Source organism: Bos indicus x Bos taurus, chromosome 3 (assembly GCF_003369695.1).
Source record: "Bos indicus x Bos taurus breed Angus x Brahman F1 hybrid chromosome 3, Bos_hybrid_MaternalHap_v2.0, whole genome shotgun sequence".
Lineage (NCBI taxonomy): Eukaryota > Metazoa > Chordata > Mammalia > Artiodactyla > Bovidae > Bos > Bos indicus x Bos taurus.
In genome coordinates, this window is record NC_040078.1 from 112,852,779 (window position 1) to 112,870,200 (window position 17,422).

The following is a 17,422-nucleotide window of genomic DNA, read 5'->3' on the forward strand; positions in this document are numbered from 1 at the left end:
TGGGGGCTCCACCCTGGAGCTTTCAGGCGCAGGAGGTCAGGGGTGGGGCCTGAGAATCTGTGTTTCCAACAAGTTCTCAGCGTTTGCTGTGGCTGGTATGGGGACCACATCTGGAGAACCACCCCTCCAGTCTGGCAAAGCCCATTTTGCCTTGGAAAAGGACATCATTGTTGCATCTGGAAGCCTAACCAGAGAGCCCGGGGAGGGATGAGAGAGCGTGGAGGCCAGAGCTGGCGTCCTCAGGGGTCGCTGGTTGTTAGCCAGGGTGAAAGAGAGGATTAAGACCCTCTCCTGTCTGCTCCTGGTGGGGACTGCTGCGGTTCATGACTCTCGATTTATAAGCTGGGCACACCCAAGCCAGGGCTTTCTGGCTCCTTCAAGGCATGGGTGGATACGGTGGAGATTTCCAGACCGTAAGCTGGTCAGACACGGGCCAGAGGCCCCGGCCTCCGGCCACACACAGCACTGGTCAGCTCAGTCCCTCGCCCACCCCTGCCACTGCCAACTGGACCCTGGCCGCCTCAGCCTCAGAGGGGCCTTAGGTGAGGGCTGTCCTTCTCCATCTTCCCCCTAACATTGGGCCTCCTCCTCATTTGAGACATGAATGGACGAGGGCCTGAGAGCCCAGCCTCCCTCCCTGCTCACGGGTCGAGTCCCCTCCCGTTCCAAAGTCCTCCTTGTCCTTCTCTTCTCCTGCTGCCCCTCTCTCGGGATTTCATCTACTTCCAGGGTCTTCACTCCCAGAGGCAGCGGATCTGATAGCCCGAATCTGACAGCCCGAGGCTCCTCCTGGAATCACCGTGCTGCCCCCCACAGGTGGACGGACCCCCAGCCTCAAGTCCTGCCCGGGGCTGGGAAGGGCCATGCCTGCAGGATAGGAGGAGACTCCTGGTCACCCAGGCTGCCCCATCCTGGTCTCTGAAGAGCTCAGGACCCAGGCTTGAAGTCTGAGGAGGGTAGCCGTGACCTGGGTCAGGAAATACTGACCGAACTGAGACATCGACTCAATGGGCATGAGTTTGAGCGAACTCCGGGAGATGGTGATGGACAGGAAGGCCTGGCACGCTGCAGTTCATAGGGTCACAAAGAGTTGGACACGACTGAGTGACTGAACAACAACTGAGACGCTTCTGGAGGGGAAATGCCCAGAGCTGCAGACACCGGGTCCTTGCTCTCAGAGGAGCTCAGGCATGGTTTTGATTCCAGCACTTTGACTCATTTGCTCCTCCTACACAGCCCTGGGGAGGGAGGGCACCACTGTTAGTCCCATCCTGGAGCTGGAGAAACTCAGTGACTTGTCCAAGGTCACAGCTGGGAAGTGCCTGAGATGGGATTTGAATGCTGGTCTTGCTGGTCCCACTGGGAGGAGAGGGGGTGAGCACAGGAGAGGGTGGAGAGGTGCCCTGGGAGGTGGAGCACGTAGGAAGTCAGAGAGGACCAGGGAGAGAGCGTGGAGCAAGGCATGAGGCATGGGGGTATCTGGGGGGCTGGGCCAGCAGGCTCCTGTAGGCACTCATGTCTTTTGAGCACCCCTCTCCTTCCACGTGGGGAGGCTTTGCGGGGAGCCCTGGGCAGTTTGGGTGCAAAGATCCAAGCCAGGTATGGGGGTGTCTTCCCCTAAGTGGCTGTGGCCCTATTTGCTGACTTCTCATGGTGGCCACTACCAGCCCACTTCTTGCACACCCCAGCTAGTGTTCGGCGGTCTAAGACTGAAGCTTCAGGGCCTCCGGAGTCCTGGCATGGCTCCGGGGATGGGCCCCTGACACGCCCTTGACCCTCAACTCGCCATCTGGAGGGCAATGGTGTTCTCCAGGCTCCCATGGAGTGAAACTGGCCAGTGGCGTCCTGGGTGGGCTGCACCCGCTCACACCTGTGTCCGCCCCATGCTGGGCCCCAGGCTGTGAGGTAGCAGAGGCCCCTCACTCAGGGCCCCAGAGAGCTGGCAGGAGGGAACTGCCTAACATCCTCTGTCATCCCAAACATGAGCTCGCCTTTCCTCTGGCTTTGCTTTCCTTCTGGAAGCGTCTCTCATTTGTGCACTGAAAGTACAAGAATTAATTGGGATTATGGCTCCTGGCATGGCATCAACACCCAGAACGATACTCCCAGGCTGTGCTTTTTACTCTTTGCAAGCTAAATGAATGAGCCACTTGTTTAATTCGTTTTTACATTTGGGTGTTAAAAAGACTCCAAGATTATAAAATGGATATAATGGTCGACATAAAAAAACAGGTATGGACTTTGAAAACAAAACAGCTCTAGGGTCCATGAGAGCCTTGTCTCTGTCCCAGTGAGAGGAATCTATGCCTCATCTCTGGGGGCTGGCTGGTGGCAGCTCCCGAGAGTCCCGTCCCCTCTGGGCACCACGGGGACAGCAGCCCTTCTCAGCTGGTGGGGGAAGGACAGGACGCAACCTATTTTCTCAGAATGAAGGGAGAGCCAGCTGCTGCAGAGTTGTCCTGCTGCTAAGAGAATTTTACCTACTCTGTGGACACTGACCCTCTGTCCCACGCCCCCACCACCAGACAGGCTGTGAGCAATAGGAGAGAGTGAGCTGGGGACAGGGCCACTCCTTCTGGGGTGAGTGGCCTCCGTCAGCCACCGCCCTTGGCAAGCTCCCGCCTGCCTGTGGGCCAAGGTCAGGGGACCAGCCAGAGGGAGGCCGGCCAGGGCAGCTGAGCTCCCAGGCACAGTGCAAAACAGACTGTGTGAAGGTGGGCGACGTCATCTCAGTAGCCAGACAGGGATCTTCATGTTCAGGAAGCTGCCCTCCTTACACTGGGACTCTGTTGGATTCTAGCAGTGGGGCCATTTGCACAGTGGAGCTGCCGTGAACTCATATATCCACCCAAATCCTAGAGGAGTTATAAAAAGGCCTGCCTGCTAAAAATGACAAGACCTGATGATGTCTTAGTCAGCCAGGGCTGCCTTAACAAATTACAGTAGACTTGAGGCTTAAACAGCAGAAATTTGTTTGCTACCGGTTCTGGAGTCTAAAATCCTATATAAAGATAGTTGGTTTCTGGGGTTTTGGTGAGGGCTGTCTTCCTGGCCAGCAGATGGCCACCTTCCTGATATGTCCTCACATGGCCTTTCCTGGGTTGTGCATGAAGAAGGAGAGACAGGGAGAGAGAGAGGAAGAGGGGTGAGAGAAATGATGGTGAGGGGGGAGAAGGAGAGAGAAAACTATATTCTTCCTCTTCTTATAAAGCTACTAACCCCATCAGACTGAGGCTGAAGCTGAAGCACCAATGCTTTGGCCACCTGATGCGAAGAACGGACTCATTAGAAAAGACCCTGATACTGGGAAAGATTGAAGGTGGGAGAAGAAGGGGACGACAGAGGATGAGATGGTTGGATGGCATCACCAACTCAATGGACATGAGTTTATGCAAACTCCAGGAGATAGTGGAGGACAGAGGAGCCTGGAGTGCTGCAGTCCATGGGGTCTCAAAGAGTCAGACACGATTTAGCCACTGAACAACAACAACCACCCCATCAGAAGGGCCCCGCCCTCATGACCTACTAACCCTAATACTTACCTAATATTAGGATTAATTATTAACCATAAATATTAACCCTAATATTTCCCAAAGGCCTCATCTCCAAATGCCATTACATTGCAGGTTTGGGCTTTGACATGTGAACCTTGGAAGGACATGAACACTCAGTTTACAGTACTTGGCAAAGGAATGAAAAGGGTACTTGCATTTCTGGTTGGGTAAATCTCGATCTCAACCTGATTTCTCAAAATGGTTCTGTGGAGCAGGGATTTGTAGAGAAGGTAGCCATCCTTCCTTCTTCCTGCTCCAGAGTCCTTCTTACAGTGTTTGCTTGGTACATCCTCAGCCCTGGACAGGGAGGACCCTGAGTGGGAGGGGAGGACCACTGCCCCCAGCCTCCTCTCCTGGCCATCGCTGACCAGAACAGGGTGGGCCTTTGACCCCAGAGAGTGGACCTCTGACCCAGGAGGAGTCAAGCCAGAGGCTGGGCTGAGCCAATCAGACTTCCTCTCTCAGAGATAAGGACTAAGATGGAGATCAGGCCAGTAGGCAGGGGCTCTGGGCTGGATGGCCATGGGGGTGGGGGAAGCATTTTGAATTAGCCATGATTGGCCATGTATGTGTGTAGCTGGTGTGGACGGACAGACAGACAGACAGACACACACACACACAGAGGGAGGGAGAAATAACTTTCCCATTTCTTATTCCTGGTTAACCATCAGCAAGCTGGGGTGTTTGTTTTGTTCATGTATTTTTCCCATAAAATCTCTTAAAACCTTTTCTTATCCCACCCTGAAGGGGTTCTTGTGCATTATTTCCCAGTTCTTCAAATTTGGCCTTTCCTATTTATGTAGATCTAAGTTTTCACACTGACGTTAGGACGAGAGTTAAACTGGTCAGCTGTGTCCTTGGCGGTTCTGTCTACTCACCCACTGAGCACGGCTGTGGTCCCCCTGTGTTCAGCCCTGGCTCTTGAGACAGATGGGGTCTCCTCACAGATGTGGGCCCCAGGGGCCGGCAAGAGGGAATCTCCTGACATCCCTCATCAGCCCAAACTCTGCTCCCCCTCTGGCTTCTCTTTCTCTCTGATACCTTCTGTCATCTCTGCAGTGCTGGTAGCATCCCAGGGCCTTCGCCCGCCTCCCAGCGTGGTCCCGGGATCTCCCCACAGCCCTGTGGGTAGCAGGGAGGTGAGGCAGGCCCTGAGGAAGGTTTACCAGGAAGGTTAGGTCAACTGAGGCACATGGAGGCATGGGCTGTTGGAATTGGGACCGGCAGAGTGTACCTGAGCCTTGAAGGTGGGCCAAGAGGGATGTGGGGACAGCCAAAGAGAACAGGCTGCTGGAGGAGGTGAAAGGCCACGAGCCGTGGGGGCAGATGGGCAGAGGGGCTGGGGTTTCTGTTTCCGCTGGGGTGAGTAATTCAAGAAGGAGGTATTTTAAAAAGCAGACAACCTAGCAGAGTCATTGAGGGACTATGATTTCTTTGAATTGTCTCTCATTCAAAACATTCATGAGATTTGGATGAATTTACACAGTCCTTCCCTGCTGTTTACAGCTGCAGGAGATTTGAACCAGTAGCTGATTCTAAGAGGTACAGCAGTCAAACATGCAAAAAAGGCAATAGTTAAGTGTTCTGTGTCTTTAGGAGAAATCCAATTAGCACATCAAAGCTGCGATTTCATAGGTATTAATGCTGAGGATGAAAATAGAGAATTCAATGTAAAGCCAATCTGCAGACAGTATTAATGGCACAGATGGTACATGGATTTGTTAAGAATTTTACATGTGAAAAGTAAGTGATTGACATTCCAGAAACACTGAAGTGACTTGGATGAACCAGACATCACCTGGTTCCTTGCTCTTTGAACTGAGGCTTTCTTCCCTCACTCTAAGCCAGCAGTTCCAAAAACGTGGTCCTCTCTGAGCAGCAGCTGCAGCATCTGGGAGATTTTAAGACATGCAGATTCCTGGCCCCACCCCAGACCTTCCAGAAGCCCAGGCAGGGAAGAAGGTGTCTTGCGGGAGGGGACAGCTGGGCTGTAACAAGCTCCCCCAGGGGTTCAGGTGAAGCCCTGCTCCACCTCAGCGAGTCTGGAAGTCGAGAATCGTGTGCAGCAGTGCATCTCTGTGGAGTCCACCCAAGTGGATGGTCTCCTCCAGGCAGACCAGAGCCCACAGGGCTGAGGACACAGGCTCAGACCCGCACCAGACGGAAGAACTCCCAGGCCCTCTAGCCAAGACCGGAGTCATGGGCCCAGGCCACTCTAGACCTCTGACCCCAAATGAAGGCCTGGGCAGTTCGTTACGGGTAACGTTCTTTCCACTCACAGCCCATCACCCTCTCGGGGAGTTGGAAAGCACTTCACCAGTCTCTCATTCTAAAGATGAGGAAGCCAAGACTCTGCCAGCAGAGCTGCTCAGGGGAACACAGATAAGGCTCAGCTTCTCCTCTGGCTTCCCAAGCGTCAACCTGCATGCAAAGCCTCCTTTCCTACAGGGAATGGCAGGTCAGGTGCACATGGACCACCTTTTCCTGTCCCATGACAGACATTACTAATCAATCACAGCACTTTCCCCCTCTAAGCCAAGATTGGCCTTGTCTTCAGTAGATTCACTGCAGATGGTGACTGCAGCCATGAAATTAAAGGACACTTGCTCCTTGGAGGAAAAGTCATGACCAACATAGACAGCATATTAACAAGCAGAGACATTACTTTGCCAACAAAGTTCTGTCAAGTCAAGGCTATAGTTTTTCCAGTAGTCATGTGTGGATATGAGAGTTGGTCTATAAAGAAAGCTGAGTGCTGAAGAATTGATACCTTTGAACTGTGGTGTATCTAGGACCTGTGAATCTGTTACCTTATATGGCAAAAGGGTCTTTGCAGATGTGATTAAGAATCTTGAGATACGGAGATTATCCTGTATTACCTAAGTGTGTTCGTTGCTCAGTTGTGTCTGACTCTTCGCAACCCCATGGACTATAGCCCACCAGGCTCCTCTGTCCACGAGATTCTCCAGGCACGAATACTGGAGTGGGTTGCTATGCCCTCTTCCAACCCAGGGATCCAACCACGTCTCTTATGTCTCCTGCATTGGCAGGCAGTTTCTTTACCACCAGTGCCAGTGGGCAAAGAGCCCTTGCTTGATAACAGTATTAGAAGTCCTAGCCACAGGAATTAGATGACAAAAAGAAATAAAGGGAATCTCAATCTATAAAAGGAATCCAAAGAAGTAAAACTATTACGTTTACAGATGACATGATGCTATACATAGAAAATCCTAAACACACCAGAAAAAACTACCAGAAGTCAGTGAACTCAGTTGAGTTGCAGGATTCAAAATTAATACACAGAAATCTGTTGCATTTCTATACACAGCAAACTATCAGAGAAATTAAGAAAATAATCCCTTTATAATTGCATCAAAAAGAATAAAGTATCTAGGGATAAACTCAGATGGCAAAGAAGCTGCCTCAATGCAGGAGACTTGGGTTTAATCCCTGGGTCAGGAAGATCTCCTGGAGAAGGCAGTGGTTACCCACTCCAGTATTCTTGCCTGGAGAACTCCATGGACAGAGGAACCTGGCAGGCTACAGTCCATGGGGCACAAAGAGTTGGACATGACTAAGCAACTATCACCTTCACTTTTAAGGAGATAAAAGACCTGTACTTGGAAAACTATAGGATGTTGGTAAAATAAATTGAAGATGATACAAACAGATGGAAAAATATTCTGTGTTCATGGGTTAGAAGAATGAATATTGTTAAAATGACCATACTAACTAACTAAGGCAAGCTACAGATTCAATGCAAAATACCAATGACTTTTTTTTCATAGAACTAGAACAAATAATTCTAAAATTTGTATGGAAACATGAAGACCCCAAATAACCAAAACAATCTTGAGAAGGAAGAACAAAGCAGGAGGTATCATGCTCCCTGATTTCAAACTCTACTACAAAGCTGTGGTAATTAAAACAGTATAGTACTGCCGCCAAAACAGAGACAGATGAAGGGAACAGAATAGAGAGCTCAGAAATGAACCCACATTTGTACGGGCAATTAATCCACAGTAAAAGAGACAAGAGTATACAATGTGGAAAAGAGAACCTCTTCAGTAAATGGTTTTGGGAAAACCAGACAGCTACATGCAAAAGAATCACACTAGACTACTCTCTCATACCACACACATAAATAAATTCCAAATGGATTAAAGACTTAACTGTAAGACCTGAAACCAGAAAACTTCCAGAAGAAGTCATAGACAGCCAGCCCTTTTGCATCAGGCTTAGTAATATTTCTTTGGATATGTCTCCTCTGGCAAGGGAAACAAAAATAAATAAATGGGACTACATCTTTTGCATATAGAAGGAAACTATTGAGGAAATGAAAATGCCATCTGCTGAATGGGAGAAGGTATTTCCAAATGGTATATCCGACAAGGGGTTAAGACACAAACTGTACAAAGAATTCACACAACTCAACACCAAAAAAAAACCTGATTAAAAAATGGGCAGATGATCTGAATAGACATCTGTCCAAAAAAGACAGATGACCAACAGACTCTTGCCAAGATGCTCAACATCACTAACCACCACCAGCGAAAGGCAAATCAAAACCACGTGATACCACCTGTCAAATGTCTGTTATCAAAAAGACAGCAGGTAACAGTGAAGGTGAGGCTACGAGAAGGAGAGTCCTGTGCACTGTTGGTGGGACTGTGAAAGGGTGCAGCCACTGTGGAAAACATTAGGATGGTTCCTCAAAAAATTAAAAATGGAACTACTATACTATCCAACAATCCACTCCTGGGTGTTCCTATGAAGGAAGTAAAAGCACTAATTCTAATATGCACCCCTATGTTCATTGCAGCCAAGACATGGAAGCAACCTAAGTACCTATCAATAGATAAATGGATAGAGAATATTTGGTACACACACACACACACACACACAATGGAATATTCAGTTCAGTTCAGTTCAATTCAGTCGCTCAGTCGTGTCCGACTCTTTGCGACCCCATGAATCGCAGCACGCCAGGCCTCCCTGTCCATCACCAACTCCCGGAGTTCACTCAGACTCATGTCCATTGAGTCAGTGATGCCATCCTGCCATCTCATCCTCTGTCATCCCTTTCTCCTCCTGCCCCCAATCCCTCCCAGCATTACTTTGCCATTTGCAACAATATAGATGGACTTGGAGGGTATTATTATACAAAGTGAAATAAGTCAAAAGAGAAAAAAAACAATAATGTATGATTTCATTGCATGTGGAAGCTATGAAACAAAACTAATGAACAAATGCAACAAAACAGAAACAGAGTATAAATACAGAAGACAAAGGGGTGGTTGCCAGAGATGAGGAGAGTGAGGAAGGAAAGAAATAGCTGAGGGAGATTAAGAGAGACAAATTTCCAGTTGCAAGATAAATGAATCACAGATACGAAAGGTACAGTGTGGGGAATATAGCAATAACTATATAATACCTTTGTATGATGACCTATTTTAACTAGACTTCTCGTGATGATCATGTTGAAATGTATAGAACTATCCAACTATGTTGTGTAACAAGAATTAACATAGCATTGTAGATCAATTACGTTTCAAAAGCAAATGAACAAGCAAACTCATAGAAAAGGAGATCAGGTGTGTGGTTACCAGAGGTAAAGGGTGTGGAGAGGAGGAATTGGATGAAGGCATTGAAAAGGTACAAATGTCCAGTTATAAGGTGCAAGGTACAGCATGATAAATAGAACAACTGCCGTGTGTTACATATGAAAGCTGTTAAAGAGCAAATCCTGAGTTCTCATCACAAGGAAAACGATCGTTTATTCTATTTCTTTAATGCTGTATCTATATGAGATGAGAGATGATTACCAGACTTACTGTGTCATCATTTCATGATGTATCACTACACTGTCCACCTTGAACTTACACGATGCTGCCTGTAAATTATATCTCAATAAAATTGGAAGGAAAACATTTTTGGAGCATTAGGTTTTTGCCAGAAACAATGCCTTTACTCACCAAGAAATGTTTACTGGAGGAAAATAATCGTTGGCTCCAACATGCTGACACGTTGAGGGAGACTTTGCTGGTGTGTGGTCTTCCCAGCTGACCACAGGCAGGCGTGAATGGTGTGGCTGAGGAAGGGAGGTCCTCAAAGCTGCACAAGCTCAGAGCCTGTGAGGAAGATGGGGTCAAGTCTTCAAAGAAAGCCTGTTCTCTTTATGTCTGAGGGTTCTCGGATACACTCTCCTGTTTTGTTCTCAGTTCTCTCACTATTGTGAGCTGACAAATTCTCTTCCTATTTTTTTTTTTTTTCTGGCTGCTCTGCATGGTTTGCAGGAACTTGCTTCCCCAACCAGGGATTGAACCCAGGCCCTCAGCAGTGAGAGCACTGAGTCCTAACAACTGGACTGCCAGGGAACTCCCCCTCCCTGCTACTTGAAATCAACTTATATTTTGGAAAAAGGCATTCATTTTCTTGCTCAAGGCTTTTTGGGACAATAGTAGTGAGAACCACACTTATTACTCATTGAGTAGTTCATCATGGATTCATTTATCATCTCATGGAACACTCAAAGTGAGCCTGTATGATCATTACTGTCCTTGTCCCAAGTCTTCCATTTTCACGGTAGAGAACTCGGAGGTTCAGAGAGGTTAACTGCCTCAGCCAAGGTCACACAGCCCGTAAGCGGTGGAGGCAGCCTGGCTCTGGCAAGGTGGTTGAGAGTACCATTTCTAAACTATTTCTCACTGCTTTTCATTTAGGACATTCTTATTTAAAGCAAACAGCCTTTCCTGAGAAAACAGACATATGAGATTACAGAAAATTCAGAAAGAGATAAAAAGTAGACATTGATCCAGCCTGGGCCCCAGTGGTTACACAAGTATCACCTCGGCTTCCACAGCCTGTTAAAAGATGTTGCATATCTACCCATACTTCTCTATTTTGGCAGTTTCTGTGATATTTCGCCCAGGGATACACAAATCAGCTTTGATAATGTTTTTGCAAGCATAGCTTAGGTGGGTCTGTTTATCTTTGAGCATCAAGATGGCTTCATTCTGACCCCGAGCTGGCATCTCTCCCTGTTTTACCCTTGACTTGTAACCCGTATTAGCCAACTGCAAGTGACTGATCTCGGCTCTGAACCAATTCCAAAGAAGCCAGAAAATTGTAGCAAGTGAGTGCCCGAGGACGGCTCTGATATTTCAGGCACCAGGAAAAATTGTCAACGTGCCAGATGCCTTTTAAATCCAGAAATAAAGAACCTCAAAATCATTTTTAAAGTTCAAAGCTAACTTCCTAAAAAGGACCTCGGCAGAAAAGAGGGCTTTTCTCCAGCATTCAAGAATCCACACAGGAATGTTGTTGTCACTCAGACAAGAGCAAAAATATCTTTATAGATGTCCTCACTTTTATGAGCAGATTTACATCTAGAGAGCATCATCAAAAACAAAGCCCATTATGCCAAGGCATTATAAATTTAAAATACTTGGAAGCTTTTTGTCCCATTAGTGGAATTTAATGGGAGTCTGCTTTGGCTCAAGAATGACAAATGAATCAGCTGTGAACAGGAAATTGGGTTTTCTTTATCTACTTATTTGGACAGCAGTAAAAGGGTGCAGGCAGCTGACAGGCCTGGAATGGAGGTGGGGAGCTTGGGAGAGAGGCAGGGGCTCGATCATCTGATCACATCTTATTGCTGCTGGCCCAGGGCAAGCGCGCAGCAAATGCTGACCAGCTGAATGAGGGGTTCTCTGAGGAGTCAGTCTGCAAGGATCACACTGCTGTGGTGGTTTGAAACATGGAGATAAGCAAGTCATACCAAGGGCTTCCCCGACGGCTCACACGGTAGAGAATCTGCCTTCAATGCAGGAGACCCAGGTTTGACCCCTGGGTCAGGAAGATTCCCTGGAGAAGGGAATGGCAACCACTCCAGTGTTCTTGCCTGGAGAATTCCAGGGACAGAGGAGCCTGGCAGGCTATGGTCCATAGGGTCACAAAGAGTTGGATATGACTGAGAGACTAACACAAGCAGGTCATACAGACTAGCACGTGGGATTGAGCAATGCTCCCCAAGTCAGCCACCCAGGATCGACCCTTGTCACTTCTGGACAGAGCCGAGGGGTCAAGGTCCTCAGGTCCAACTTGCCTGCATTCCTCATCCCAGTGGCTCCCAAGCGTCTCTGACCTTTTTAAGGCATAGTCCAAGCTGCTTGTCCACTGGAGGGCCTGGGTTTTGAAGGGTTTATTTCTGATAGGAAGTGAGTGAGTGAGTGAAATCGCTCAGTCGTGTCTGACTCTTTGTGACCCCCTGGACAGTAGCCTACCAGGTTCCTCCACCCATGGGATTCTTCAGGCAAGAATACTGGAGTGGGTTGCCATTTCTTTCTCCAGGGGATCTTTCCGATGCAGGGATTGAACCTGGGTCTCCTGCATTGCAGGCAGACATGTTACCCTCTGAGCCACCAGGGAAGTTTCTGATAGGAAACATAGTCATTAAATAATAATGAATCAATGTCCCATTTTAAGTTCCTCAAAGACCTGCATAACTAATGGTCAGAACTCCTGGCTGTGGGAGACACCAGCGCTGTCGCACAAACCTCCAGCCAAAAGTGAAGGCGATGGGGGCAAAAGCCAGCTAGTGCTGGAGTCCAGAAGTGAGGAGTGGGTGCCCCTGAGACATGCTGGCCGTACAGACCCCTGCTGTGATCTCTGGGAGACCATCCGGGTCTGGGCCTCATGGGTTGGGGCCATCCCCCTCCACCTTCCTCTTGCGCTAGCAAACCTGTTCCATGAGCATCCTTTAAACAAAATTCCTGCTTCCCCAGGTCAGTGCCTCTGCCTCTGCCATTCCCAGGCCCTGCAGGGCTCCCATTTCACCTTGTCGAAACCCTGCTCTTCCTTCCTTGGGAATGTGTTCTATGTAATAGAATGCTATTTAAAGAACTTGCAACATGCAATAAGGGTTAAGTGTGAAAAAATGACTACTTTATTTTCCAAGAGAGATTTACTTCGTCATATATGAAACTATACTCATAAGCTTTTCTTCTCTTGTAGAATAACTAAGAAGAGATGTAAGGCTCTTTAGTGGTGCTCAGCTCAAAGGCCACCTCCTCCATGCAGGCCTCCCTGATAGCCCTCTGATGATCCCCATTATTTTCCCTTCTGAAAGTGAAAGTGAAGTTGCTCAGTCGTGTCCGACTCTTTGCAACCCCACGGACTGCAGCCTACCAGGCTCCTCTGTCCATAGGATTTTCCAGGCAATAGTACTGGAGTGGATTGCCATTTCCTTCTCCAGGGGATCTTCCCGACCCAGGGATCGAACCCAGGTCTCCTGCATTGTAGACAGGCGCTTTACCATCTGAGCTACCAGGGAAGTCTTCCCTTCTGAAGGTAAGGCCTATTAAAGTAGAAAGATTGAGAGATGGCCTGACCCAGACCGCCAGGTCATTAATCAGCCACCTGAGACATTCTCCCAAAGGAAACCCACTAAAGGATGCACTAGACATATGCCCCCTCTTTAGTGCTCAAGGCTTTTGCCCAGACCCAGTCTGGTCTCCACGGGAGCTGGGCTTCAAGAACCTCTTTTGGCCAAAGAAAGGAGTCAGGCTGACAGTCTTCCCTGGGCACATCCTGTAGATCCAGAGGCAGAGCCCCACCCACTGAGCTCAACAGCTCCTTTTCCTTGGGGAAAAGGAGCCCAAGGTGAAAATTTCTCCTGCAGCCTGGCTGCTGTGCCCCAGCAGTGCCCTGAAGATGCCAAGTGGGGGGTCTGGAAAGAAACAGCCCACAGGCTCAGAAGTGTAACTCCCTGCTTGGTCAGCCAAAACACCTCTCAGCCCCATGACCCCATGACCATCCTTGTATTTGGGGGTGGGGCGCTCTGTGCTCCCTTCATGTAGGAGGAGCCTCTATCCTGGTTCTTCTCTGCCAGCCTGAGGGCAGCCCTGGTACCATGTGTGCCCCCAGCCCCTCTCCAAAGTCTCACCTGCCCCAGGTGCTTGGTGATGATTTGATGAAAGAACAAAGGAAGGACTTCCGCATTCCTAGGGTGATGCTGGTAACTTTAGAGCATCAGTGCTGACCCCTACTTAGGGAGGTGATGGGCTCTCGAATGTGGGGAAAGGACTCATCCTGGGAGTTGTGCTGTCTGATGTGGGGCTGGTGGGTCGCCAGCCGCTGAGACAAACAGTGGCTACAGTGTAAACGGTGGAACCAGCAGGCACAGCGACTAGACCTGGCCTCCTTCCCCCGAGTCTCTGGGCTGGTTTGTCCACTGGTGTAAGTTTCCTGGGCTGCCTTTACAGAGGCCAGAGAAGTCTCCCATGGGCAAGTTCTTAAAGCAATGATCTTCCTCCTTCAGTGATCTCTGATCACATGACCTCCTGCCTTTCCTGTAGGGAGCCCCTTCCAGGGAGGGTTTTTAAGACAATGTGGACCCCAGGAAGGGGTAGAGTTGATGATGAGGTCAAGGAAGATTGTCTATTGTGTGTTTTCACAGACCAGAAAGCCTAAGACACCTCCTGGATACCCTGGTTTCTACTGCTGCAAGGCTAAGCAGAGCCAAGGCAGCCAGGACACGAGCAGAAAGGGAAGAGAAAATCTGAGGGCAAGAGCCAAGAGGGAGAAGGTGTGGGAGACCAAAGGAGCAGTGGGGGGCAGGCACGATGGGACATTCCCACCACAGGCATTTTTCCAGTCACCATGGGCAGAACTCGGCAGAACTGTCACAAGTCCCAGTCTGGTTTAGCCAGGGACTGTGAACACCCCGAATTGTATTTAATTGGCATGTGTGCTAAGTCACTTCAGTCATGTTCGATTCTGTGCCACCCTACGGAGTGTAGCCCACCAGGCTCCTCGGTCCATGGAATTCTCCAGACAAGAACACTGGGGTGGGTTGCCATTCCCTTCTCCAGGGGATCTTCCTGACCCAGGAATCGAACCCCAGTCTCCTGCATTGCAGGCAGATTCTTTACCCACTGAGCCACCAGGCCTCTTTTTAATTTAATTAATGTTTCGGGGTTTTTATTTGCTAGTGTAATTGATAAGCTAGATCTTTTTTATTGAGGTAGAGTTGATTTACAATGTATTGGTTTCAGGTGTTCAGCAAAGTGATTCCATTATGCATAAATATAGCTGTTCTCAGCTTTTTTCCCCTTAGAGGTTATTATAAAATATTGACTCTGTGCTCTACAGTCTGTCCTTGTTGTTTACCTATTTTATATGAAATGGCACCCACTCCAGTGTTCTTGCCTGGAGAGTCCCAGGGACGGGGGAGCCTGGTGGGCTGCCGTCTATGGGGTCGCACAGAGTCGGACACGACTGAGCGACTTCACTTTCACTTTTCAGTTTCATGCACTGGAGAAGGAAATGGCAACCCACTCCAGTGTTCTTGCCTGGAGAATCCCAGGGACGGGGGAGCCTGGTGGGCTGCCGTCTATGGGATCACACAGAGTTGGACACGACTGAAGCAACTTAGCAACACCACCAGCACCAGAACACTCTTGGCTGGAAAATCGCATGGACTGAGGAGCCTAGTAGGCTGTAGTCCATGGGGTTGCTAAGAGTCGGACACGACTGAGCGACTTCACTTTCACTTTTCAGTTTCATGCACTGGAGAAGGAAATGGCAACCCACTCCAGTGTTCTTGCCTGGAGAATCCCAGGGACCGGGGAGCCTGGTGGGCTGCCGTCCATGGGGTCGCACAGAGTCGGACATGACTGAAGCGACTTAGCAGCAGTGTGTGTCTATTAATCCCCAATTCAGCCCTCCCCTTCCTTTCCCCTTTGGTATAACCATAAGCTTGTTTTCTATTAATATTTCTGTGGGTCTATTTCTATTTCGTACATATGTTCATTTGTATCATTTGTTTTAGATTTCACATATGAGCAATATCATATGATATTTGTCTCTCTGGGCTTACTTCACATAGTATGATAACTTCATGATCCATCCACGTTGCTGCAAATGACCACCCAAAACTTTAAATCAAGTTTGAAAAGAACAATCTCCCGTTGATTGGCGCATCCGAGAAACCTGTGTCCCCAGATGTTTGAATTGCACCAGGCTCTGGCTGGATGCCGGCCAGGAGTGCAAGTTCAGCAGGTGGGAGACTGGGGCCTCTGAGATGGTCCCCTGAGCAGCAGGTGCGGAGGCAGGGAGCAGCCTTGCAGACAGCGATCCCCTCACCGCTGTGACTTCCGTCCCCCGCGTGTGCTCCCTGACCCTGAGACTCGAGCCACGGGCACGGAGTCATCTCAGTTTGTTTAGCCTTCACAGTTTACATGTACATTTATTTTTAGGGCTGGAGCCACGGGCATGTGACCCACGCAGTCACAGGAGACTCTGGCCTTAGAAGGACCCCTCACTTAGTTTAACGCTCTGCAATTGCAGTTCTTAATCATGTTAACATGCTTAATTCTTGGAATTCTTAGTAATGCTTGATCAAAGTGAAAGTCGCTCAGTCATGTCTGACTCTTTGCGACCCCATGGACTATACAGTCCGTGGAATTCTCCAGGCCAGAATACTGGAGCAGATAGCCTTTCCCTTCTCCAGGGGCTCTTCCCAACCCAGGGATCGAACCCAGGTCAAGGGGCTCCCTTAATCATTTCTCACGGGGCCCCACAACTTCTGCAGCCAGTCATGTTCATTATCTCACTAGTTCCGAAGCCTTCACAGGAGAGGAGCCTGGTAGGAATTATTACCCCAATTCCCTGGTGGTGAAACTGAGTCCCAGAGGGGAGAATGGTGAAGCCAGGGCGAGTGAGAGACCCAGGGCTGTTTTCTCTCTTGAAGCTCCTTCTAGATGAAGGGTAAGTGGGCTTGCCTCTCCCTTCACTCACCTGCCTGGGGTCTTGCCTATGCTGCCCTGGCCGCAGCTTTCCATCCCATTTTATTACCAAAAACAAAACAAAACAAAACACTCAAACCATTTGCTCACCTACCAGTGAGGAGCTCCCGGGGGTTAGAGCCCCACGGACGGCTCTAGTTCTCCTATCCTGTGTCCTGTCGGGGTCTCAGAGCAGGGACGTGTTCTTGGACTCCTCCGCTCTCCGAGAACCTGAAGCCAGAGATGCTGACCTCTGCCAAAAGGGCTCCCCGTGAAGCATTCCTGACCTTCAGACTCGCCTGGCCGTGTGCTGGCCCCGTGCCCGTGACAATCACTTCTTGCCTGGGTGTTTACCTTCCTGCGCCTGTGGGCCCAGCCAGGGTGGCGGCCCCACACCTGAACCAGAGGCCATGCAGGAGGGAAGGTGCTGCCCACGGTGAAGGCCAGGAGCAGCTGGTGCTGCAACCGGGCACAAGGTAAGCCTGGTGGTCCCGTGACACCTGGTCCCCCAGCCCACAGTCTTGGCCAGGCAACCCCAAAAGGCAGCTCCAGCTAAGACTTGCAAAAGGTTGCACGTGACATCATGATTCAGCTCAATCCCTTCCAGGCAGGGACACTCGCTGCCTCTTGGCCAGGCAACCCCAAAAGGCAGCTCCAGCTAAGACTTGCAAAAGGTTGCACGTGACATCATGATTCAGCTCAATCCCTTCCAGGCAGGGACACTCGCTGCCTCGTGCCGGACCTTCCTCTGTTACTGTTACTATTGCTGTTGCTGTCGCTAATAGCTACCTTCTATTTGCTGAGAGTCCCCTGGACTGTAAGGCGATCAAACCAGTCAATCCTAAAGGAAATCAGTCCTGAATATTCCTTGGAAGGACTGATGCTGAAGCTGAAGCTCCAATACTTTGGCCACCTGATGGGAAGAGCCAACTTGGGAAAGACCCTGATGCTGGGGAAGATTGAAGGCAAAAGGAGAAGGGGACGACAGAGGATGAGATGGTTGGATGGCATCAACGACTCGATGGACATGAGTTTGAGCAAGCTTTGGGAGTTGGTGATGGACAGGGAAGCTTGGCATGC

At 49.4% G+C, this 17,422-nt stretch overlaps 1 protein-coding gene across 4 annotated transcripts in view; it reads right to left on the reverse strand.

Annotated features, from left to right (window-relative positions):
• Positions 1 to 16,630, reverse strand: part of NGEF (neuronal guanine nucleotide exchange factor) — a 128,187-nt gene extending 111,557 nt beyond the window's left edge. Inside the window, exons 1-2 of one of the 4 annotated variants that reach the window (XM_027537940.1) lie at positions 16,458 to 16,625; positions 9,530 to 9,685 (exon numbers count right to left, since the gene is read on the reverse strand). The gene's annotated coding sequence lies outside the window, so the exon portion shown is untranslated. Of the gene's footprint in view, positions 1 to 9,529; positions 9,686 to 16,453 lie in introns of all 4 variants that reach the window. The other 3 variants (XM_027537942.1, XM_027537945.1, XM_027537943.1) reach the window with 3 other exon arrangements.
• Positions 16,631 to 17,422: the final 792 nt, after the last annotated feature.